Source organism: Rhinoraja longicauda, chromosome 17 (assembly GCF_053455715.1).
Source record: "Rhinoraja longicauda isolate Sanriku21f chromosome 17, sRhiLon1.1, whole genome shotgun sequence".
In the NCBI taxonomy this organism is placed as follows: Eukaryota; Metazoa; Chordata; class Chondrichthyes; order Rajiformes; family Arhynchobatidae; genus Rhinoraja; species Rhinoraja longicauda.
Window position 1 is genome coordinate 32,400,544 of NC_135969.1, and position 24,413 is coordinate 32,424,956.

Consider the following 24,413-nt stretch of genomic DNA (forward strand, 5'->3'; position numbering starts at 1 on the left):
TTTGTTGTTTAAGGTTGTTCACAGGATAAATTATTTTTCACCACATGTGTATAATTTACCGATGTTTAGTTTAGAGATAGAGTGCGGAAACAGGCTCTTTGGTCCAACGAGTCCACATCGACCAGCGATCCCCATACACACACAAGGGACAATTTACAATTTTACCAAGCCAATTAGTCCACAAACCTGTATGTCTTTGGAGTGTGGGAGGAAAGTGGAGCAATCGGAGAAAACCCACGCAGCAAACAGGGAGAACGTAGAATCTCGGTACCGACAGCACCCGTAGTCAGGATCGAACCCGGGTCTCTGGCACTATAAGGCAGCAACTCCACCACTGTGCCTCCGTGCAGCCCCATGTAATTAGGCAAGAAAAGGTCTGATAATTGCTGATACCCAGCTATGGACACGATGGGGAAAAAAAGCTCGTTGAGACTAATAAAGAAAAGTATTGCAGTGATTCAAATTCAAGTTTATTAATAAAAAGTGAACAGAGATGTTAATTCTAAATGATGGTCCCCCGATTGTCATAATGACAATACACTTTACACAACATTTTATGCAATTTGACAAGACTAATCACAGAGCTATAACCTGGTGTACACTGAATAATTATGTCACCACTTCCCATTACTCCTCCAATAACTGTGATCTGCTATCCAAAACCCATCTAATGCAGATCTGACGTAAACTGAGGATTTCATTACTTTTCCTATCTGTTGGAGCTATTTATATGTTAATTCCACTTTGCTTAAATATATTACCCCAACTGAGTCACTTGGTCAGTTCTCAGTGGTTTTTTGAAGGGCTAATATAGTTGGCCTTTCTTAATTCAATTATCTAAAGTTAAGGATCAGTATCGCTGTCTCTATTTCTTATGTGATGAGATAATTTTTCTTTCGTAGAGATAGTTAAAACCGAACATGGATTCTTCCTAGGTAGACGGGGTCGAGGGGGGAAGGTAGAGGGACAGGTGTTGCATCTCCTGCAGTTGCAGGGGAAAGTACCCGGGGAGGGCATGGTTTGGGTGGGAAGGGACGAGTGGACATGGGAGTTGCAGTGGGAACGGTCTCTGCGGAAAGCAGAAAGGGGTGGAGATGGGAAGATATGGCCAGTAGTGGGATCCCATTGGAGGTGACGAAAATGACGGAGGATTATGTGCTGTATGTGACGGCTGATGGGGTGGAAGGTGAGGGGCTCTGTCCTTGTTACGATTGGGGGGAGGGGGAAGCAAGAGTGGCACTGTGGGATATCGAGGAGGCCCTAGTGAGAGCCTCATCTGTAATGGAAGAGGGGAACCCCCGTTCCCCAAAGAATGAGGACATCTCCAATGACCTGGTATGGAACACATAATCCTGAGCGCAGATGCGGCGTAGACAGAGGAATTAGGGGTAGGGGATAGTCTTTTCCTATCAGTGTACTGCGCAGTTTTAATGCAATGTTCTTAGACTCATGTTCAGCTAATTAAGCAATACTATGCTTTCGCTTATTGGCTTTGTTTATTACCACTTTGCAATGATTACTGCTCCACTGTGATGGATCATATGAAGTGTTCTGTTCATTATAATCCCCAAATTCCTTTCAAATTAACCCACAGGTAATTTTGTCATACTTTTGCAAAAGGCGTGGTACCATGCATTTTTCTGTACTATATTTCATCTGCCTATGCACAATTTTTGTAGTCATTCTCTAAATTTCAGGCTGAAGATATCGACTCACCTTATCTCATGTCAAGGTTGATATCACCTGTGAGTGTAACCATTTGGGATTCAAGACATTATTTTAATTTTGTTTAGTGTAGAGATACAGCCCGGAAACAGGCCCCTTCGGCCCATCGAGTCCGTACCGACCAGCGATTCCCACACATTAACTCTATCCCACACACATGAGGGACAATTTACATTTATACCAAGCCAATTAACCTCTGTCTTTGGAGTGTGGGAGAACATACAAACTCTGTACAGACAAGCACCCATAGTTGGGATTGAACCCAGGTCTATGGCGCTGAAAGTACTGTAAGGCAGCAACTCAACCGCTGCGCCACCGTACATTGTACATTTGAAGTTGAATTGTCAGAACTCCATTCAGTGCTTCCCCGAGCTCCGACAACTTCCTACTAGAAGGAAACCATTGTTTTTTTCCTTCAACCAATTTTTTTTATCCATTTCTATTTTGTTTTCCTTAAACAATCACCACTCCCAGCTGCCACAAGCAATCTCCAGTCAGGAACATCGATGACAGTTTGACGAAAATTTAGCCTTTTCATCCTAAAAGGTAAAGATTAAATCAAATAACTTGCCCTTTCTCAATCAATGGCTGTGTTCCTCCTCTTGGAGTTGTTAATTTTAATTGTAGATTGATGGTTGTCCACATAGATTTTAGGAAGACATTTGATAAAGTTCGCCATGGTAGGCTGATCCAGAAGATAAAGGTGCATGAGATTAACAGTGACTTGGTCATATGGATTCCAAACTGGATAACTGAAAGAAGACAGAGGTAGGGCTTGAGTTGGGCCGCATTTGTAGTATTGTGTGCCGTTCTGGTCGCTACATTACAGTAGATATGGAAGATTAGGAAAGGGTGTAGAGGTTTACCAGAATGATGCCTGAATTAGGGGTATTTGCTAGAGGGAGAGGTGGGATAGACTCAGAGGAGGTTGTGGTGAGACCAGATAGAAGTATATAAAATTATGAGAGGCTATAGATACGATGGAGAGGCAGAATCCTTTTCCCAGTATGGGAAGGTCAAATAATAGAGAGCACAGCTTTAAGGTGAGAAGGGGAAAATTAAAAGAGATGTGCGTGGCAAGGCTTTTACACACAAGGTGTTGAGTGCCGGAAACACACTGCCAGGGGTGGTGGTGGTGGAGGCAAATAAAAAGGAGGCATTTAAAAGGCTTTTGGATAGGCGTAAGGTTATGAAGAGAATGGATGAATATGGTTTATGTGTAGTCAGATAAGAGTGGATCTTGGCATCCTGTTCTGCACAGACGTTGTGGACCGAGGTCCCTGTGCTGAACTGTTCGATGCTTTATGTTAAATCTGAAACATCTAAGATATCAGGAGTATGTTAGGAAATGGGGCAAAGATGGAGTTAATTAACAGATTCATATCTCAATGACAAAACAGGCTTGAGACTAAATATTCTACTGGTGCTCCAACAAAATCCTGTTCTGTGCCCATTACACAGTGATGACGGTGTTTCCTGTTTACTTGCAACATTGCCTACCATTTCCAAAGTCAAGAAGCGGAAAGCCATTTCTCATAGATTCTTTAGCTGTAGCGCAAAGCAATCATGCATTACATTTACTTATTTAGCGACTAAAGATATTTGAATTGTCCCAATTTATTTTATGGTTTAAACCATCCATTTACTGTGATGTCTTTACTCCAGCTACCCTCCTGCTTCTCCACATAATAGTCTGTTGCCTCTGTGAGCACTGTTCTCTTTAACTCTGAAGGAGTACAAAACCAGCCTTTGTTGAATTTTACAAATCAGGTCTTCCTCTTTTCTTTCTCAGTCCAGATTATCCTGCTGAAAATGTGCTTCCTGTGTATGAAACTGTTCATCTGTGATTTCATTAACAGCTATTCTGTCTTTAATATTAAAAGGTTATGCATTCAATTCGTGATCTTGTTAACATCGTGATGGATTCTTTGCCAATTTAACACATTGAGCATTTGTGAATTAAATAAGATGGCTTTGGTACAGTTCCTGTAAGATCAGGAGTGTTCCAAGAATCAATGTGAAACTAAATTTCCAATGCATTGTTGATCGAGGAATTAAATATCACACAAATCTGCTACTGTGTCTGCCTACAGAACAAGAGTGATCTAATTGATTTTTAAAAGTTAGTAAATCTTTTTGAAGCATTTGGGGACAGACTGGGAATGAGAAAAAGGTTACAAAAGTGACGAGAGAAATTTTACTGAAAATTATAAAACCTTTTACTCTTTCTTTTCAAAAATATATTACCGTGTTGGAGTAATTTTTGATTAGGTTGTCACAAAACAACTTGTATAGTGATTCTCATTGGGATGTGCACTTATTATTACAACAAAAATGAAATTCTAATTCAAGACTGTCAAGTGTGACTGATTTAATTACTGAAGTTACAAAGTGGAACAAATTAGTTTCTTGTATTCTATATCAAAAGGGTTTCTTTTTCATAAATTGACAGCATAGTGATTTCTGGTGAAACACTTATTGTATTAAGTTACAGGAATTTGAATTAGAAAAGCTTTTAAAATAATAACAAAGATTACAGGTATTTGTTTTGTAGCTTTTTATTAACAGGGAAATAGAAGGTTGTGACTATCTGCAGAAACACAGTGAATTAAATTATTGCATTTGCAAGCATTCTATTTAAGTACTGGATAAATGACTGGAGTGGATTCTCAAGTGGGGAAGAGAACCTTATAATTCAGCTGACAGTATAAAGACTGTATTCTGCCCTCACTTAATTCCCATGGACCCACTCCCACTTGTTTTGCACAATAATATATTATTCATGTGAGTGTAAATGAATAGATTAACAAAATAACTGTCTAACGACCTGGATTTTGCTGGTCAATACTGGACCAGGACTTCAGAGCATGTGTGGTCATGCATTGGAGAATATAAACTTACCAACCAAATGAGATCAGGCACTTTCTCTTTCCCTTTTGCTGATAATTCTCTGAGGTTGATCTGTTCAGTTTAGATTTTGGTTTAGAGATACAGTGTGGAAACAGGCCCTTTGGCCCACCGGGTCCACGCTTACCAACAATCACCGCATACACTAGTCCTATCCTGCATCCTAGGGGCAATTTTCAAAAGCCAATTAACTTACAAAGCTGTAAGTCTTTGTGGGAGGAAACTGGAGCACCCAGAGAAAACCCAAGCGGTTGCAGCGAGAATGTGCAAACCCCACACAGACATATTTGGTCCCTTGATTAGTTTAGTTTACAGGTACTGCAAGGAAACAGGCCCTTTAGCTCACGAGTCCACACCGACCATCGACAACTCGTTCACACGAGTTCCATGTTATCCCACTTTCCTAATCCACTCCCTGCACATCAGGAGCAATTTACAGAGGCTAATTAACCTACAAACTGGCACATCTTTGGGATGTGGGAGGAAACCGGAGCAAACACAACTGGTCACAGGGAGAACGTGCAAACACTTGTTCCCAGCCACAAGTCTGTGCCATCACTAAAGCTGACTACTTTTGTCCAGTTTTATACTGGCTTGGTTCTTCATCTGAGACAACATGCCACTGCATCTCCTTTTAAGAAAATTGTGTTCTCTGGGTTCAGGAACACTTTTTTCCAACAGTCACACAGACACCAATCAAACTACAAACTACCTTGGTTGCACAAAGGACTTTGGACATTTGTTTTGCGCTAAGATTGAGGTATTTTTTCAATTTATTGAACTCTCTTTTGTTTATTGTGTTATCTCTGAGTACTGTCCAGTTTTTTTTTGCTGCGAGTAAGAATTTTATTGATCTGTTTTCAGTTTATATGACAATTAAACACTCTTGACTATTGTTGCTTGATGTTCAGTATCTAATTTTGTGGCTTGGTAGCAAACTTTGTCCAGTCTTATGTCAACATTAAAATGCTGTATAAGTGCATTTTTGTTTTTTTGCTGCTGCTGTTACTTGCTTTCCCCACTTGGACTTTAAAAAAAGACAAGTACGAGACAGGAGTTATTTGTAATCTTGCTACTTTTTCTTAGATTTATCGATGTTGTTGCTCTGTATGAAGCCGGTGTGCATGCACGGGATTTCTTAATTGGTACAAAGCCATGTTCGCTCTAACTGTATGAGAGCTCTTGGGAACTAGAATACAGGGTCTGTAGCCACAATGTCAGAATAAAAATAGACACTCATTCAGGATTATGACAGAATTTATTTTTACAAAGATTTTTTACTGCCCTTGTGGAAGTACCAAAATGTGATGGAAGTGCTAATACTAGATAAAGTAATTGCTATATAATGGTAACAAAAAACAATGAAGTACTAAATGGGATAACATCAAAATCAGTCATTTGCAGTTATGGCCTAAGCAACAGTTAATGATGCAAAATGAAGTCCATAATTGATCAGAGATTTATTTATATATTTCACCTGTGCTTGATCCTTCTTTTAATGTGTGATATTAATCATCGTGCATTTGAACGTTATCCCCAGTTGCATCATTAACTTGTTTCCCCATACATTTTGCACCTGAGATTTCTGCTGACATGGTGTAATTTCTAAACCAGCAGATGAGCTTGAAAAATAATAATTTATTCTGAATCCTCAACGCTGGCATTGACTGAAGGGGAACACACTCTCGATGATGCCACACTCAGCACAAGCATCAAAAGTGTGTTCGCTTTCAGCCAATGCTATCGTTCATTTCAACAGAAGTTATCTGTGTATTGCAGGGAATAGTATGAAACAGTCAGGAAACCTGTTCTGAACTGATAGATGACAGAATGAAAAGTTCACTGGGTTGCCATTATATTTGCTTATCAGCCGATGAATTTGATGTCACCTGGTCTCTGTTCAACAAACTTCAGAAAATATCCATGCCTCTTAGGTGGGATGACAATCACAATGATGAATGTGAAATTCTACTAAGCCTTCAACAGCCGCTCGCTGTTTAGATTCTATTCTATAACAACTCAAGAAACATACAGATACCCCGGTGAGACAGTCAATAGCAAGTAATAAAGATGGGCAATTTACTGTAGCTTTGCATGATATTTGCTTTATATATGAAGAAATAATGGTTGTATCATTCCATAAAATGGCTTGCGTTCCCTATTTTGAGTTTAAGGGCTGGAAGATTTGACGCTTCAGTTAACTCAGACATTAAATTCTGTATTTAACTATTTCTTTGCATGTTGGACTGTGAACTAATAGTTTTCAGGAAATGTTAAAGATTGATCAGTAAAACTTGGGTCTTAACAGTGTAGTTTTATTTTGAGTAGGAAGGAACTGCCGATGCTGGTTTATACCCTCTGCAGATGCTGCCTAACCCGCTGAGTTATTCCACCACCTCTTGTTTTCCCTCAAGATTTCAGCATCTACAGTTCCCCATATCTCCTCTTTCTAAATGTTCACTGTAGGTTTGTTATAGGTTTCTTGACTATTCAATCTATGGTTCCATCAATAAGGACTTGGGTCCCATTCGTGATTTGGTTTTAGCTCTCTCAGCATTCTTTCTGCCACCTTTAATCATTTGTGAATGTACATCCACCAAGCTATCTATTTCAGTACTCTCTAAAATTGAACCATTTATTTTAAATGTTGTCATTTATCCAGATTGTATCACTTCACATTTTTCTGCTTTAAATTTAATTTTCGCTGTATTTGCATATTTTTGCTGGTATGCTTTGCTCTGATTAAGTTGTGCCTATCTTTCACATTGTTTGATGCAATGCAAAGATTTATATTATGTACATGCTGAGACATTGTGCTCCATGTATCAACCCACTTGCCATTAATATATATCAACAGTGCAGAGAGCTTAAAGGCGAATTCTGGGAAAAACACTGTTGGGAAGTGGAATCTATATACTAAAACTTTTGTTTGTTTGTTTGTTTGTTCCTGAACTACAGCTAAAACGGTACACGATAGCGCAACAATTTTAGGCCCACCCTACTCAACGTCGTTCCTTTGGTTCTAATGGAAGAAGTTTCATTGAAATCGGTGTTATATTTTTTAAGTTATTCACATTTTAAAGTTTAAATCTATCTCCCAGGGAGGGAGGGAGGGGGGAGGGGTGGAAGGGGAAGGAGGGAGGATAAGGGGGGTTAAAGGGGATGGAGTGGGGGGGGAGGGAGGGGGAGGGGGGAGAGGGGGAGGGGAGGGGGAAGAGGGGGGGGAGGGGGGAGGAGAGGGTGCTGCACCAATGCAGGAGAGGTTTGGGCCCAACCGGTCCACTTGGTCTAGTAAGAAAATAAAAATATCTCATCGCTACTTTTTGACATACATATTTGTCAGCCAACACATGGTATTTTATACAACTCTTTTTGAAAGTCCAGATAAACAAAATCTACTGCATTACACATTCAATCATGTCAATGAAGAGGTACAACTATGAGATTGATAAAATAAAAAAATCCCTAGTTAGTAGAGTTTATCGATAGTTTAGTTTTTGATCGGCATTTTAATTTTAGTATTAAAACCTATTTAATAGTTCATCTGTTTTTATAAATTTTTGTTTTGATATTTGGAAACAATTTTAAAAAGCTGAACATGTTTAGAGAGAATAAAGTTTAGCTGGCTGTCAAATGTTGTGCCTTTGAGATATTTTGGAGAAAGTTTCATTATCACTCCCGATAAGACCGTAAATGGCTCACTCTTGGCAGGGACCCGAGTGGTAAGAATAAGGGCTATTCCTTCCAAGAGGTTCCCCCGAGGAAATCAATATTGGGTAAATGTAGACATAGTATGTCCATGGGGTGAGTGGGTCATCTTCCATTAAATGGAAATTCTGAACCAATTTTGTAGTTTTAAAATAAACGATTCATTGTTCCATTTAACTAAATATGTAAACCCTTAAAAGTTTGGGCAATCAGCCAAGTATATCTCCAGATAGCGTTTACATGTGAGCTGATCCCAGTTACCAGATTGTTGTGGGCAGGATGAAATGAATGTCTCTCTCTGGCGGAATGTGAAGCATGAATTGCACTTCTATGCTGGGGTGTTTGTGACATGATACTTGTTTACTCTCTGTCCCATAGCACTCTCAAAATCAATTATTCATCTTAGACGGAAAAGGAGTTTCCATTGATTGTTCTGGTTTGATGAGATGATTTTTACTTGTCAATCCTTCCACAAAGAACTCAATCAAATTAGTCGAACAAGATTTGTCTTTAAGAAACTTGAGCTGATTTTCAGTAATTAACCATACTTTTATTCTCAGGTTTTTGGAGCAAAAGCATGAGGATAAGGCAAAAGATATTTTAATAAATTGGAGACTCATTGTAACTGATATAATATAGAATAGTCAAAGAATAGGCTCTATTGTGTTAAGTTTTTTTTTTAAAGCCATTATGCATACTTAATTGATTCAAACATTTCAAAATGGAAAGTTGGATTTTCCTTTTGTAGATTCAGTGACCTAAAGACATTTCATTGAGTCTTTTTGTGATCATCATTCAATAAAGCTATAATGAGCTAATTGCAAGTAATTAAGCAAGGAGGATATTCAGGCTGTACAACCATTTAAATTAGGCCATGAAATGATTAGACATGCACCTCAGGACCTAACTTTGTACTTGTGAAAGCAGTCTTAAAATTTGGGGAATAAATGATTGGGGCCTGATTTGGAAAAAAAACGATGAAATATAATGTTAGAATATATGAATATGTTAGAATAATGTTAGAATAAGTGCCTGGAACACACTGCTGGGTATGGAGGGTGAAGCAGATAAATTTGTGACATTTAAAAGACTTTATGGAGGGCATGGAGAGAAATGGGTTATGTGCAGGTAGATAAATGATGGTCGGCACAGATATTGTGGGCTGAAGGGCCTGTTCTAGTGATATACTTTTCTATGTTGGATAATTAGAAATGTACAGGTGTAGTAATGATGTCGAGTTGAAGAAACACAAATAGATAGCATCCGGGATTTTGGGACTCGGAATTTAACATGGAATTGTAGTTATTAACCAGTGCATCTTCCACAAACTAATGAACAGAATTATCATAGAGGGGGAAAGCAGATGTGGCTGTGGTAGCGAGTCTGGGTCAAGATGTGGTCGTAGAGTAGGAGGGCAGGAGAAATCACAGAGGGGGATTAAAGCAGATGTGGCTGTGGTAGCGAGTCTTAGCGAACAGAATTATCAGTTGGAAGACCCTTATCTGCTCCCTCATCAGGAGGTTACTCAGATCTTGAATATATTATTCAACTGAAAATTTAAAGTAATTTGTATCTTCTCATCTTTGTGAAAAGGTAAATATCCCGAGATCCCCTTAAATAGAAGCTTGAAATCTGGTGATCCAGAAGCAGAAGCTCTGGGGAAACTCAGTGCAAGAGCAGATTCATAAAAGTATTACCATACTCTTATACTTTAATTGAGCCCTGCCAGATAACATTTTTATAAATCCATGATGTTATAATTTTGAAACTAATTTGTTACCCCCTTTTCTATGGTTATTGCATTGATTGTGGAGTCTTTAACTATACAGAAATGGAAACAAAATGTTATTTGTGGTTCGTTCGGTTCTATATCTAAGCTAAGTAAAAATCGAAGCTCCTCAACAAATGCTGCATAATCTTTGAGCTACGCTTTCAATTGCTGCAAACAATGTTTGATTTGAATCAGTTCAGTGCAGCAGAGTGAGTCAATTTATGCAACACACAAAAGCCCCTGGACATGTGTACATTGTGATCCGGCAACGGTATTGGTTAAAATTAATCAAATGAGTTCGCTAACAAGCTTTTGTGAGCTGTGGCCTTATGGCACCTCTGCAATTGACTAGGAATTACATCTTTGCCATTATTTGCTTAACAGGGAGCCTTCAAGAAGCAAAACCATATTCGTGCTGCAGAGGGCTAATTAGAAGTGAAAAAACCTGAATGCTTCAAAGAGCCCTTGGAAGTCCAATTGGTAAGTAATCCACTGAGCAGATATAATTGTCTAATATAGTCATGTTAATTTATGTATTTTGAATCCAAAACGCAGAATTTTCTTCCTTGCAGGGTCTCAGTTGTTGCTCTAAAAACTGATTATGTCGGTTGCAGATTATCGTTGATTTGATTTTAGAACAAAATAATTGTCATCCTGACCATGCTGGAATGAATGTGTCAGTTAAGCTCTCTGCAGAAGATGAATGTGGAAGATTTTTTTTTTGGCCTGTTAACATCATAAATGACTTTCTTCTGTCTGCAACTTATATGCAAAGGTGTGCACCGTTTCCATTTGTGGTGACTTTATTTAGAATAAATCAATCAATCTTCATTAGCTTACTCTATAGTCTGTTGTCCAGTTGTGTTGTAAGCCTTAGAAAGCAGAATAGTGTGGATGCTGAAAATTCAAGACAAACCCAAAATGTTCGAAGTCCTCTACAGGACCTGCAGTATCTATGGAGAGAGGTAAGAAAGAGTGGATCAATGTAAGGAGAAGGAAAAGCAGTAAATGATGGGGGCTCTCTCTCAGTAGAGGGAGTACAGAGGAGAATATAAACCAATATATCAGGTAAAACAACACAATATAGTTCTCATTATTATTGTGTTCATGGATTGGGAAAGTGAATATAGCTTAACTGGTATAGAAAATCAAACAAAATATATCTACTTTGCTATTCTAGTTAAAGAGCAAAATGCAACGAGGGGAATAATTTTTATTTAAAGGAGATATTGTAATTGAAATAGTCATCTTCCAGAGACCTTTCAATATGGGACATGGGCTTGTATTTGTAGATTGAAAATGTCATTCTAATTTCTCAACAAAAAAAACAAGGTTGAGAAACCACACAATGTTAACCTCAGTTGTTGGGAAATTCATGGACTTTGCATTCAGTGACAGAATGACTGAGCACCTGAGAAACAATGAGTTGAGCAAGGAGAGTGGGCATAGATTTTTGAAGGGTGCGTTATGTCAGAATTACGTGATTTTTTTTACCGAGAAAGCCGCGAATGAAGTGAACCGCGGACTATATAAATCTTCAGATGTACTTGATCAAGTTCAACACCAGCAATTATGGACAGAAATGAAAATTAGAGGGCATCGGCTCATCACTGGTTGATCGGTAGGAGGAAGAGAGTGGGGAGTAGAGGGAGTTTGATAAATAGGGTGATGCAAGCAGTGTTTCATATCAAACTCCACTGAAGCTTAACTTTCCACCCTGCTTGGGTGAAGGCTTAAGGAATTAAAAAATCCACGTTTGCTGAACTATGCAGAGTAAGGTAAAAGTCACAGTAAGTAGTTTGCTGGAACCTGACAAAATTCATCATGGCAAAGTGTAAGGTTCCAAGAATGGTAGAGTCAGATTATTTTTCTCTGCAAAAGATTAGAAATGGAAAAGAGATTTGTAAATCCGTTGCATAAATTATTAAAAGCTTGAGCCCCAATGGACAACCTTTCATTTGCTACTTTTAAAAGATCACAGGAATTGAAAGAAACTGAAGTTTATCTTCAGTTGTACAGCAACCTGCTCCCATTACTGTACAGTGGCCTCGTTAAAGCCCTCGTCTGTATTACTGATTCTGTTAAAGACACAGATAGAATACATTTTCCAGAGAGGGACAATGCGGCACGTGCAGCAACATGAAACCACTGCATGTTGCGGAAAGGTTGTTTACACTTGTTTGCTATTTTCCTGAGTGTAAAATATGACGGGCACATTAAACCGCTTCAAGAATCTTTCAGACTCGATACGGAGAAATTATTTTGAAGGGAATTCAGATGAAATTGGCAAAATGGAGTAATGGAGTCTTAGAGTGTTCACCACAATATTCAACCTCTCCTTGGCCAAGTCCGTGGTCCCTGCATGCTTCAAAAGATCCATCATTGTACCGGTGCCAAAGAATGCCTCTCCAGCGTGTTTAAATGACTACCGACCGGTGGCCTTCACCTCGGTTGTCATGAAATGCTTTGAAAGGCTAGTCAAGAAGCACATCTGCGCCCTCCTTCCTCGCAACATGGACCCACTACAGTTCGCATACCGTCCGAACAGGTCCACGGATGATGCGGTCTCCCAGGTTCTACACACCGCTCTCTCTCATCTGGACAACCAGGGGGGCTATGTGAGGATGCTGTTCATTGACTTTAGTTCAGCATTCAACACAATAGTTCCTAGCAGACTGGTTGAGAAGCTGCTGGAACTGGGGCTTAGCACCACTCTGTGTGCCTGGGTCCCGGACTTTCTCAACGCCAGGCCCCAAGTGGTCAGGATGGGGGAACACATCTAGCTCCCTCACCCTGAACATAGGATCCCCCCCAGGGCTGCGTCCTTAGCCCCCTACTGTACTCCCTGTACACACATGACTGTGGGGCCAGGTTCAGCTCAAACTCCATCATCAAGTTTGCTGATGACACTGTGGTGGTGGGCCGGATCTCCAACAACGATGAGAAGGCCTACCGGGTGGAGGTGGCTAATCTGGCACTCTGGTGTCAGGACAATAGCCTCCTCTTGAATGTCACTAAAACGAAGGAGCTGATTGTGGACTTCAGAAGGGTTAAACATCCAAGGACGTACACGCCACTGGAGATAAATGGGTCTACTGTGGATAGGGTGAGCAGTTTTAAATACTTGGGAGTCCGCATCACAGAGGATCTGACGTGGGCAACGCACATTGCCGCACTGGTGGGTAAGGCAAAGCAGCGCCTTTACCACCTTAGACAACTGAGGAAATTCAGAGTGTCTCTGAGGATCTTTCATTGCTTCTACTCTGGGGCTGTAGAGAGCATCCTGTCCGGCAATATTACAGTCTGGTTTGGGAACAGCTCTGCCCAGGACAGGAAGGCCCTGCAGAGAGTAGTGCGTTCGGCAGAACGCACCATGGGAACTACACTCGCTTCCCTGCAGGACCTATACATCAGGAGGTGCAGATCCAGAGCAAGCAAGATCATGAGGGACCCCTGCCACCCCAGTAACGGACTGTTCCAGATGCTACGATCAGGCAAACGCCTCCGCTGTCACGCTGTGAAAACGGAGAGGATGAGACGGAGTTTCTTCCCACAGGCCATCAGGACTGTCAACTTTTATTTGTCTACACTATAGTAACTTATTAACATTATTTATATGCTGTAACTGTAATTCTTTTTTATGCACAATCCGCAGGCATTGCCACTTTCATTTCACTGCACATCGTGTATGTGTATGTGACAAATAAATTTGCCTTGACTTGACTTGACAGGCCCTTAAACCCAACTTGCCCACACCGGCCAACATGTCCCAGCTACACTAGTCCCACATGCCTGCACTTGGTTCATATCCCACGAAACTTGTCCTATCCATGTATCTGAGAATTGAAACTAGATTATCCAGCAATGTTACCAGAAAATAGACACAAAAAGCTGGAGTAACTCAACTGGTCAGGCAGCGTCTCTGGAGAAAAGGAATAGGTGACGTTTTGGGTCGAGACCCTTCTTCAGAACTGGAAAGTTCATTCTCACACAAAAGCCAGTGAAACGTAAGTATTATTTTCCCAAAAGACAGCGAATAAATGGTATGAAGTGAAATGTTGAGCACTAAGATTGACCGACTTAATCTTAATTTTTTTGAGATGAAAGAAGGGCATCAAGACTTTTGTGTGAAGGACAGAAGGAGGGACTGAGGTACAGATCAGCTACTATCTAAATAAATAATGTAATGTGTTGATTGGCTGAACAGACACAGCTATTTTACTGAGTTCCTATCAAGTCAGATCATGTCAACACTTTCTCCTTTTATAAAGCTGGTTCAAACAAAGATTTCAAATGTATTTATCTGGAACGCTGGAGGTTGCAGGGCAATATGATAGAAGTATATAAAGTTATGAGAGTCATTGATAAGGTAGACAGTCAGAACCTTTTTCCAAGGATGGAAAAATCAAATACTAGAGGGCATTGGTTTAAGGTGAGAGGCGCAAACTAAAGGATATGCTAGGCAAGCTTTTATTTTTACACAGATCGTGGTGAGTGCCTTGAATGCGGTGCTGGGGGTGGTGTGTTTAAGATGGATGTGATCATGGCATTTAAGAGACTTTTGATAGGCATATGGCTATGCAGTGGATGGAGCGATATGGGTTATGTGTAGGCAGCTAAGAGCTGGCCTTGGCGTCATATTGAGCACAGACATTGTGGACTGAAGAAACGGTTCTTGTGCCGTACTATTTTTGTGCCATGTTTTATGATTTTTCCTCATCTGATAGTTTGTTCTGAATATGATACTATTACGCAAAATTGTACTCTATAAGCCATGTAAAATACAATGCTTGAAATATGTCACAAAAGGATACAGTGATGGATCTTTGATTAATTTGAGCCAATTACGTGGATTAGGTTGAAAGTTAAAACGGCACTCTGTTGATTATGCTAAATATCTGATTCAAATCAACACGGACCAAAAATAACAACTTTTTTTCAATATTGCTGACACTGGATCAATATCACTGCAATTGATCGCAACATCATCTCTCACTCAATGAAGGGGGAAAAGTCAAACTGTTACATTATTTATTAGTATGACTTATTAATCGCATAGACTGCCATTTTTTGAACCCAGATTCTGTTTCAATCCATTGTTTTTTAAAAATCTGTCTTTGAAATGACAATAGATTTTCAATTGCAAGACCTTTACATACAAACATAAGAAATAAAAACCAGAAAAGACTGTTGAACCATTGATGTCCACTCGACCATGGGTGATCTTTTAACTCAGCACTATTTTCCTACTCTAACACCAAATCTCTTGATTCATTATGTCCACATATTTATTGATCTCTTTCTTGAATATACTTTAGTTTAGTTTAGAGATACAATGCGGAAACAGGCCATTTGGCCCACCGAGTCCGCACCGACCAGTGATCCCTGCACATTAGCACTGCCCTACACACACTAGGGACAATTTTACATTTATACCAAGCCAATTAACCTACAAACCTGTCCATTTTGGAGTGTGGGAAGAAACCGAAGATCTCCGAGAAAAACCACGCAGGTCATGGGGAGAAAGTACAAACCCCGTACAGACAAGCACCCGTAGTTGGGATCGAACCCGGGTCTCTGCCGCTGTAAGGCAGTAGCTCTACCGCTACGCCACCGTGCCGCCCTTGTTGACATTAAGTTTACTTTAATAAATTTAGTGCCTGCACAATCCACTCAAACAGAATTCCAAGGATTCACTCCCCTCTGGGTGAAGGGATTTCTTCTCAGCTTTGCCCTGAATGGCTGATCTCTTTGAGACTGGGACTCCAGGATCCAGATATTCAAGCCAGGGAAATGTTATTCTGCATCTTCCCTATTTTTGTAGGTGTCAAATGATCACTTTTCGTTCTTCTCAATCCAAGAGCATTTGAACCCAATTTAGTTGATCTCTCCGCGTAAGACAAGCCCGCCATGCCAAGGGTCAGCCTTGTTCCGCACTGCGCCATTGCAAATCATACAGGATAAGTTAGGCAGGTCACAGATTTGGGCTGCTCGTGGTTGGACTGGACGGTTATGAGTAACTGTTCTGATGGGGGTGAGGGGGTTTGGGCAGTGTTGCAGTGCTAATTTATTAGGTGCCGGAGCTGTCGCTGTTTATTTGGGGGGGGAGGGGGGTTTACGGAAGTGCCGGAGCGGCGCTCCTGTGAGCTCCAGCAGCACTGCATCCCTGGCTTTGGGGCATTAGTTGGTGAAGCTGGAGTGGGCAAACAGGTTGGGAACAAGTGCAGTGGAATTCATGATAGGCCTTTCATAGGTGCTATTGTAATTAAGGTGGGGGTAAGGTTTAGGTTTACGATTGAGGAACAGGCTTACAATGGGTTTGGGGATTGTGATCACAATTGGGAGGTAATTGTTTTTGGAGACTCTGAAGAAGAGTTATCCTGAATGTTGAAGTTGCAACTGAGGGTTCCCTGAAATGGTTCCTGATGTTCTCGCCATGCTTTGTGGACCCAACTCTTGGAAGCCTCATTGAGCTGTTGGACACCATTGCATGTGTTGGAGGAGGGTTCTGTGCTTTAGTGAATTGTCTGCATGTAGTTGCAGAGAAACTGGTATTTTGAGAGAACAAAAATGAATAGTGAGAAATACAAGATTAAAGCCAGGAGATTTAGAACAGATGGCAGCTTGAATAGGAAATTGTTTAGCTGTGGAATAGAAGTTTGAGCAGAATAATCCAGAGATAAATTTCGGTAATACTGAAGATTCGGTGAGAAAGATAGATCGTGGAAATAGGGATATAAAGAGAGAATACTGCACCACAAAAAGAAGCCATTTGTCTCTGAATACTTTCAAAAGGACTCCAAATTAATTTTGTTGCTCTGATTTTTTTTTTGCACCTTGCAAATTCTTTTTCTTTCCCATTTTTTTTTACCACATGTTTATTTATATGACTGTGGAAAACAAATTTATTACAGTTGCTATAGAACAGTTCACTCACTCTCTCACATGAATAAAAAATACTGTTTTGTTATGCAGTGATGCCCACATGAAATAAGGCAGTAAATAAAATGAAATCTGATTCCAGTGTAGTGGGTCTGGACGCAGCAGGAATCAGGCAAGACGCCAGGTAAGGATTAACAATAACTTTAATGCAGCATCAGAACATCCACTCTCTTCAGTCTCCTGCACGAGTAAACTCTAGCCCCTTCAGGCAAAACCCGTAGCACCAGACCCCTCTGCACTCTGTCCACTCAGTGCCGAGGGGAATGACCCAGGGAGTGGCCTAATACCCCCTGTCCACTCAGTGCCGAGGGGAATGACCCAGGGAGTGGCCTAGCCCCTGGGCACCACCACAGGACCCCCCCCCCCCAAGAACCGGAGGCACGAAACGGACAGGGGACGTACGAGACGACCAGCCCGTGTGCGCACCACGGTGGTCGCAGGAACCAGAACCACCCCGCCAGGGGAAGACAACCGCGGAGTCGCTGGGGGTAAGGGCCGGGACGCAGGACGACACCGAGGGCCAGGCCGCGCCAGGAGGACCGGCTGGCTAATGTCCACGTGCGCCGGCTTCAGCCGCAAAATAGAGACAGTCTCAGGACGACCCCCCATGTCCAACACGAAGGTGGCAGAGCCACGCTCGAGCACCTTGAACCACGAGCACCTTGAACGGTCCTTCACTACCAGCTTTTGAAATACCTTTTTTATCAAAACCACTCGTGGTATTATTTTGGCTCTCCTTTATCCTTAACAATTACAGCTGCTGTAGATTCCGCATTCCTGAAATGATTTGGTTTGGAGTCAGTAATGCAGCTGAGGTTTAACTAGTTATGTCTAAAGATTTAGTATAACGTTTAGATGTGTACTGCTTGCTTCTAATTATAAAACTAAGGGTCATGTATTCTTTACCTGCAGGATAATCAATGTGTTCTGCCACCTTCAGCAAGTTAGGAGTGTGCATATGATGGGTGTTTGATGGCACTGGGCCTGTACTCGCTGGAGAGTTTAGAAGGATAAAGAGGGACCTCATTGAAACTTACCGAACAGTGAACGGTCTGGATAGAGTGGATGTGGAGAGGATGTGGAGAGGATGTATCCACTAGCGGGAGAGTCTAGGACCCGAGGCCACAGCCTCAGAATAAAAGGACGTACCTTTAGAAAGGAGCTGATGAGGAATTTCTTTAGTCAGGTGAATCTGTGGAATTCATTGCGACAGAAGGCTGTTGAGGCCAAGTCAATGGATAGTTTTAAGGTGGAGATTGATAGATTCTTGATTAGTACGGGTGTCATGGGTTAGGGGGAGAAGGCAGGAGAATAAGGTGGAGAAGGAAAGATAGATAAACCGTGATTGACTGGCGGAGGAGACATGATGGGCCTGATGGGCCGAATGGCCTAATTCTGCTTCTATAACCTATGCACTTATGAACCCTCCGTCTCTGTCCCTTGCATCAAATATTGCCATTTACCTTTTACTGTTCCTTTCCAAAGAGTTTAATTTCAAATTGCAACATTTTGAACTACTTTGCATTGCATTTCACCCAACATATTCCTTATCGCTCTAAATTGTTTGACTTTTCTCCTTACTGCGCTTCATATTATATGTAAATTTGTACTTGTGTCCTTTAAGACCTGTGATTCTGATATCACAACTCAAGTTTCAACACCTCTGCCGGTGTTGATTTGAAGAAGTATTCTGAAATACATCAGGAGACCTTTGAGAACATCCATATACTAAAACTCTCATTTGTTTGTTTGTTTATTCCTGACTACAGCCAAAACGGTACAGAATAGCGCAACAATTTTAAGCCCACCTTACTCACCATCGTCCCTTTGGTGCTAATGGAAGAAGTTTCATTGAAATTGGTGTTATATTTTTAAAGTTATTCACATTTTAAAGTTGGAATCTATCTCCTAGGGAGGGAGGGGGGCGGGAGGGAGGAAGGGGGTGGAGAAGGAGGGAGGATAAGGAGGGGTTGAGGGGGAGGGGGAGGGAAGAGGGGGAGAGGGGAGGGGGGGGGGTGGAGAGGGTGATGCACCAAAGCAGGAGAGGTTTGGGCCCAACCTCCACTTGGTCTAGTTGTCAAGAAATCTTTATTTTGAAAATAATTAAGTACTGTGCTCCTGTTTGAACACCTTTCGAGCCAAAAGGAGAAAGCAGGTATTTGGTTATAAGCATTTTGAAGATCTTTGGTCTGCAAAAGGAATGAAGGAGAATGTATCCCCACACCCTCTCCTCCCCCCACTCTCCCTTCAGCACCACCATTTTCCCCTGCCCTGTTCAGGTACAGATATCCCATCTACACTGAGCTTCACCATTGGCACCTCTACTACCATTCATCCTTATCTTCACATTTACCATCCAGTTTGCAAGCTTGTCTGAAATCTGTGGATCACTGTGGGTCACTATGGATCACTCTGTTTCCTCGGTTGGATGTGAAGGACACAAATACTTGCCCAGGTAAATCATATTGTGTAACAGCTAAAGACAAAGTGCAGGTATAAAAACATCCTCCAGTGCCATAGTGAGGCCCACCGGAATTTGGAGGAACAGCACCTCCTATTTCACTTGGGCAGCTTACAGCCCAGCAGTATGAACATTGACTTCTCTAACTTTAGATAGTTCCTCTGTCCCTCTCTTCCCCTCCCCCTTCCCAGTTCTCCCACTGTCTTCCTGTCTCCACCTATATCCTTTCTTTGTCCTTCCCCCCTGACAACAGTCTGAAGAAGGGTCTCGACCCAAAACGTCACCCATTCCTTCTCTCCAGAGATGCTGCCTGACCTGCTGAGTTACTCCAGCATTTTGTGATACCTTCGATTTTTACCTGCACTGCAGTTATTTTCCTACACAGGTATAAAAGTACAAGTAGATTGGAAGATGGGGAAATGTATCTCCAGCAGATGAGAAGTCCATTCAAATGTTTGAGGGAAGAAGCTTTTCTTGAATCTGCTGATATGTGTCTTCGAACCTTTTTTATCTGCTGTCCAATGGACAGAGGAGTGCCGTTTTCCCAGCTTAGTTCTCACGGCCGAGCAGATGTTTTTTTTAATTAAGTACAATAATGAGGAAGGACATCCTTGTAATTGAGGCAGTGCAGCGTAGGTTCACGAGATTGATCCCTGGGATGGCGGGACTGTCGTATGAGGAAAGATTGACAAGACTAGACTTGTATTCACTGGAGTTTAGAAGGATGAGAGGGGATCTTATAGAAACATATAAAATTATAAAAGGACTGGACAAGTTCGATGCAGGAAAAATGTTCCCAATGTTGGGCGAGTCCAGAACCAGGGGACACAGTCTAAGAATAAAGGGGAGGCCATTTAAAACTGAGGTGAGAAGGAACCTTTTCACCCAGAGAGTTGTGAATTTGTGGAATTCTCTGCCACAGAGGGCATTGGAGGCCAAATCACTGGATGAATTTAAGAGAGAGTTAGATAGAGCTCTCGGGGCTAGTGGAATCAAGGGATATGGGGAGAAGTTGGGCACAGGTTACTGATTGTGGATGATCAGCCATGATCATAATGAATGGCGGTGCTGGCTCGAAAGGCCGAATGGCCTCTTCCTGCACCTATTTTCTATGTTTCTATGTAATAAGGTTGGTGCCAATGTGTGTTCATTCTCCAAGACCAAAGATGCTTAAATGAATCAGAGGGTGGAGTGTTAATCATGGAGCAGTGCAGGCCTTCAGAGCCCGTAAAAATCCGAAAGCCCTAGCTAATAGGAAGGACATAGATTAAAGGCTTGGTTTTGTTCCTCATGTGGATACATGGGAAGGAAGTGAAGGAAAGTAGGTATCAGCAGAGATGGAAGATTGAAGCACGACATTCTGGAATGAAAGGTCTCTGTTGTGCTGAAAGTAAAAAGTAGGGCAGATATGCTTGGTGGTGGTATCAAACTGAGCTGTTGAAAATCACTTGACATAAATTGGTGAAGTCTATTGAAAAAAATTAATCAAGTCTACAGAAATAAACAGCTTCATCTTGTAAAATTGGTTACCAATTCTTGACTGAAATCTTAGGTGATATGGACTTCCCACAGCTGATGATATTAATACATAGAAGTGTACCAAAGATAGGAGCCAAATGATTTATGAGTATAATATTCTCGTTATTGTAATTTGCAGAAATTTATTTGTTTTAGGTCTGTAGTTATGCAATTTCTCCACAGTTTGTCCTTTTTGAAAATGAACAAAACCAATTACTCTGCAGCTGAAAGAATAATAGGCTTATGTTATTCTGATGTTTTAAAACTTGGTGAATTGCCACATAATAAAGATCTTGTGTCTTGATTATTTTGGAATAGAGTTGTTAATATTTTTAGTTGAATTGAAATAAAGAGACTTTCTCTGCTGCAATAGTGAATCAAGCCATGCAGTAAATGCTGTGTAAATATCAAACATAAAGTGCTAAATTTGGAACATTACAAATTCAGTGAAAACAACAAAAGTAAATCTGTCTTTCTACGACTAACCTTTTCATAAAGTTGTTTTTAAACATCTCCTCATCATACAAGATGGGCCAAGTCGTCCCACTCATCGGTTGATGACGGTCTTTTGCCAACTTACTACCACAATATATGCTGTTCTATCAGCCGTGCTTATCTATTCAGTCCTGTGCTGGAAAGATGGGTATCATTATCTCTCGGTTGTGTCAATAGACAATAGACAATAGGTGCAGGAGGAGGCCATTCGGCTCTTCGAGCCAGCACCGCCATTCAATGTGATCATGGCTGATCATTCTCAGTCAGTACCCCGTCCCTGCCTTCTCCCCATACCCCCTGACTCCGCTATCCTTAAGAGCTCTATCTAGCTCTCTCTTGAATGCATTCAGAGAATTGGCCTCTGAATTCTCCTCTGAGGCAGAGAATTCCACAGATTCACAACTCTCTGACTGAAAAAGTTTTTCCTCATCTCTGTTCTAAATGGCCTACCCCTTATTCTTAAACTGTGGCCCCTTGTTCTGGACTCCCCCAACATTGGGAACATGTTTCCTGCCTCTAACGTGTCCAACCCCTTAATAATCTTATACGTTTCGATAGTGCCTGAAGGCACTTCTTTCCAAAGAGCAGCACAGTGGCGCAGCTGGTGGGGCTGTTGCCTCACAGCACCAGAGACACGGGATCGATCCTAACCTTGGGTGCTGTCTGTGTAAAGTTACCTTAATAGTTTAAAGTTCAGTTCGCTGTGTAAACTTAACTATCTGTGTAAAGTTTGAATGTTCTCCCTGTGGCCGCGTGGGTTTCGTGTACGGCACGGTGGCGCAGCGGTAGAGTTGCTGCCTTCCAGTGAATGCGGCACCAGAGATCCGGGTTCGATCCTGACTATGGGTGCTATCTGTACGGAGTTTGTACGTTCCCCCCGTGACCTGCGTGGGTTTTCACCGAGATCTTCGGTTTCCTCCCACACTCCAAAGATGTACAGGTATGTAGGTTAATTGGCTTGGTAAATGTTAAAAAAAATGTCCTGAATGGGTGTAGGAAAGGGTTAATGTGCAGGGATAGCTGGTCGGCGCGGACCCGGTGGGCCGAAAGGGCCTGTTTCTGTACTGTATCTCTAAACTATCGGTGCTCTGATTCCCTCCCACATCCCAAAGACATGTGGATGTGTAGGTTAATTGGCCTTTAAATTGCCCCAAGTAAGGAGTGGAGGCAAAAGTGGGATAACATTGAAGTAGTCCAAATGGGTGATCAATGGTCAGCGTGGGCCAAAGGGCCTGTTTCTCTGCTGTGTCTTGAAATTAAACCAAGCAAAGTAAGATCCATTTAAGAGACAACCAAAGATGTCATTCAACTGAGATGAAAGGCAAATTGAAGAAAAATAAGTCCAGCTTCTGCCCTGATTTAATAGTCCCCACCAAATCTCAGACTGGGAAACGGACTTTGTTCCTTCTCAGGGCCTCACTCAAAGTAAGGCCCAACCATTACTCAACAACGGAAGGGGATGAACAAATTTAGGTCTGTTTGGTCCTTTGGTAAGGAGAGCTATCCACTGGTGTGAAGCCTTGGGTATTGAGAGCTCCAACAGAGCTTCACGATACAGAGGGACAGACAAGAACAATCCACGGGGGACATTGGTGGTTAGTGAGGGGGAACTGAGCACTTCCCATAGTGCCCACTGACCAACACGTCAAATTTACAAGCTGCTGCTCCCTCTACATTTAAAGCACAATGACCAAGTTGCTTCACAGCGCCAGAGACCCGGCTTCGATCTTGACCTTGGGTGCTGTTTGTGTAGAGTTTGTACGCTTACCCCGTGGCTGTATGGATTTCCGCCCGGTGCCCCAATTTCCTCTCACATCCTAAAGACGTGGATGTGGAGGCTAATTGGCCTTTAACTTGCCCCAAATGTGTAAGGAGTCGAGGCAAAAGTGGGATAACACTTTTATCTATAGTTATCAATAAACAATGCTTGTTCTTCAAGTGGAAGGTGCAGACTTGGTGCAGACTTTTGCCTGCGCGTGTGACTTTTCTTTCCTGACAGCTCGACCAAGAAGCATCTGTTTTCGACCAGAGTCTTCACCAGGTTGGTTAGATGCAAGTTGTGTGTCAAATTAAGTACTTTGTTTAACAGTCAGCGACGTTTTACTGTATCATAAACGGTTGAAGATCACATGGAATAGAGTCAGGTTGGAGCACTGTGAGAATCCAGTCTATCTCAGTGTGACTCTTGATTGATCTCTGACCTACAAAGCACATATCACCAACCTTAAAGGAAAGGTCAGTTCCAGAAATGGTCTTCTTAGCAAGCTGAGTACCTCAAAATGGGGAGCAAATTCTAAAACCATTCAATCAACGGCTCTGGCTCTCTGCTTCTCCCTGCCGAGTGTGCCTCCGCAGTATGGGAGCACTCAGCTCATGCAAAGAAGATAGATCCTGTGCTAAACACAAGCTGTGCGCTGCACCAGTGGATGCATGAAACCGACCAAGACTGACGACATCTACCTACTCTCTGGCATTGCACCTCCTGGAATCAGAAGAGCTGTAGCCAGTCAAAAAGAACATCTCAGACAATCGGAGGATGAAAGACACCCCCTACATGACCACCTTTTGCTACCGCAGCGTTTGAAATCAAGCAGAGGTTTCCTCTCTTCTGTCCATCCCCTGGACTGCAGTGCATCGTCCAGAAGGCTCAAACTCTGGGAAGAGATACTAGAGAGATCTCTGGAAGACACTCACATGGCAATCAATCCCTCTGAGAAACTCCCACCAGGTTCCGACCAACTGTGGATAACCTGGCGTAGTCTCAACAGGCATGGGGAGGAGCAAATCGAACATGCTGAAGTGGGGATATACTGAAGATGCGGCAGACTGCGAGTGCAGACGGGGCCTCCAGACTATGGAACATCTCGTGAGCTGTGACATGCTGCC

At 41.8% G+C, this 24,413-nt stretch overlaps 1 protein-coding gene across 3 annotated transcripts in view; it reads left to right on the forward strand.

Moving 5' to 3' along the window:
- LOC144601918 (contactin-4-like) overlaps positions 1-24,413 on the forward strand; it is a 1,542,817-nt gene that overhangs the window by 213,410 nt on the left and 1,304,994 nt on the right. For all 3 annotated transcript variants that reach the window (XM_078414484.1, XM_078414490.1, XM_078414489.1), the window contains exon 2: positions 10,496-10,591. The gene's annotated coding sequence lies outside the window, so the exon portion shown is untranslated. The remainder of the gene's footprint in view (positions 1-10,495; positions 10,592-24,413) is intronic.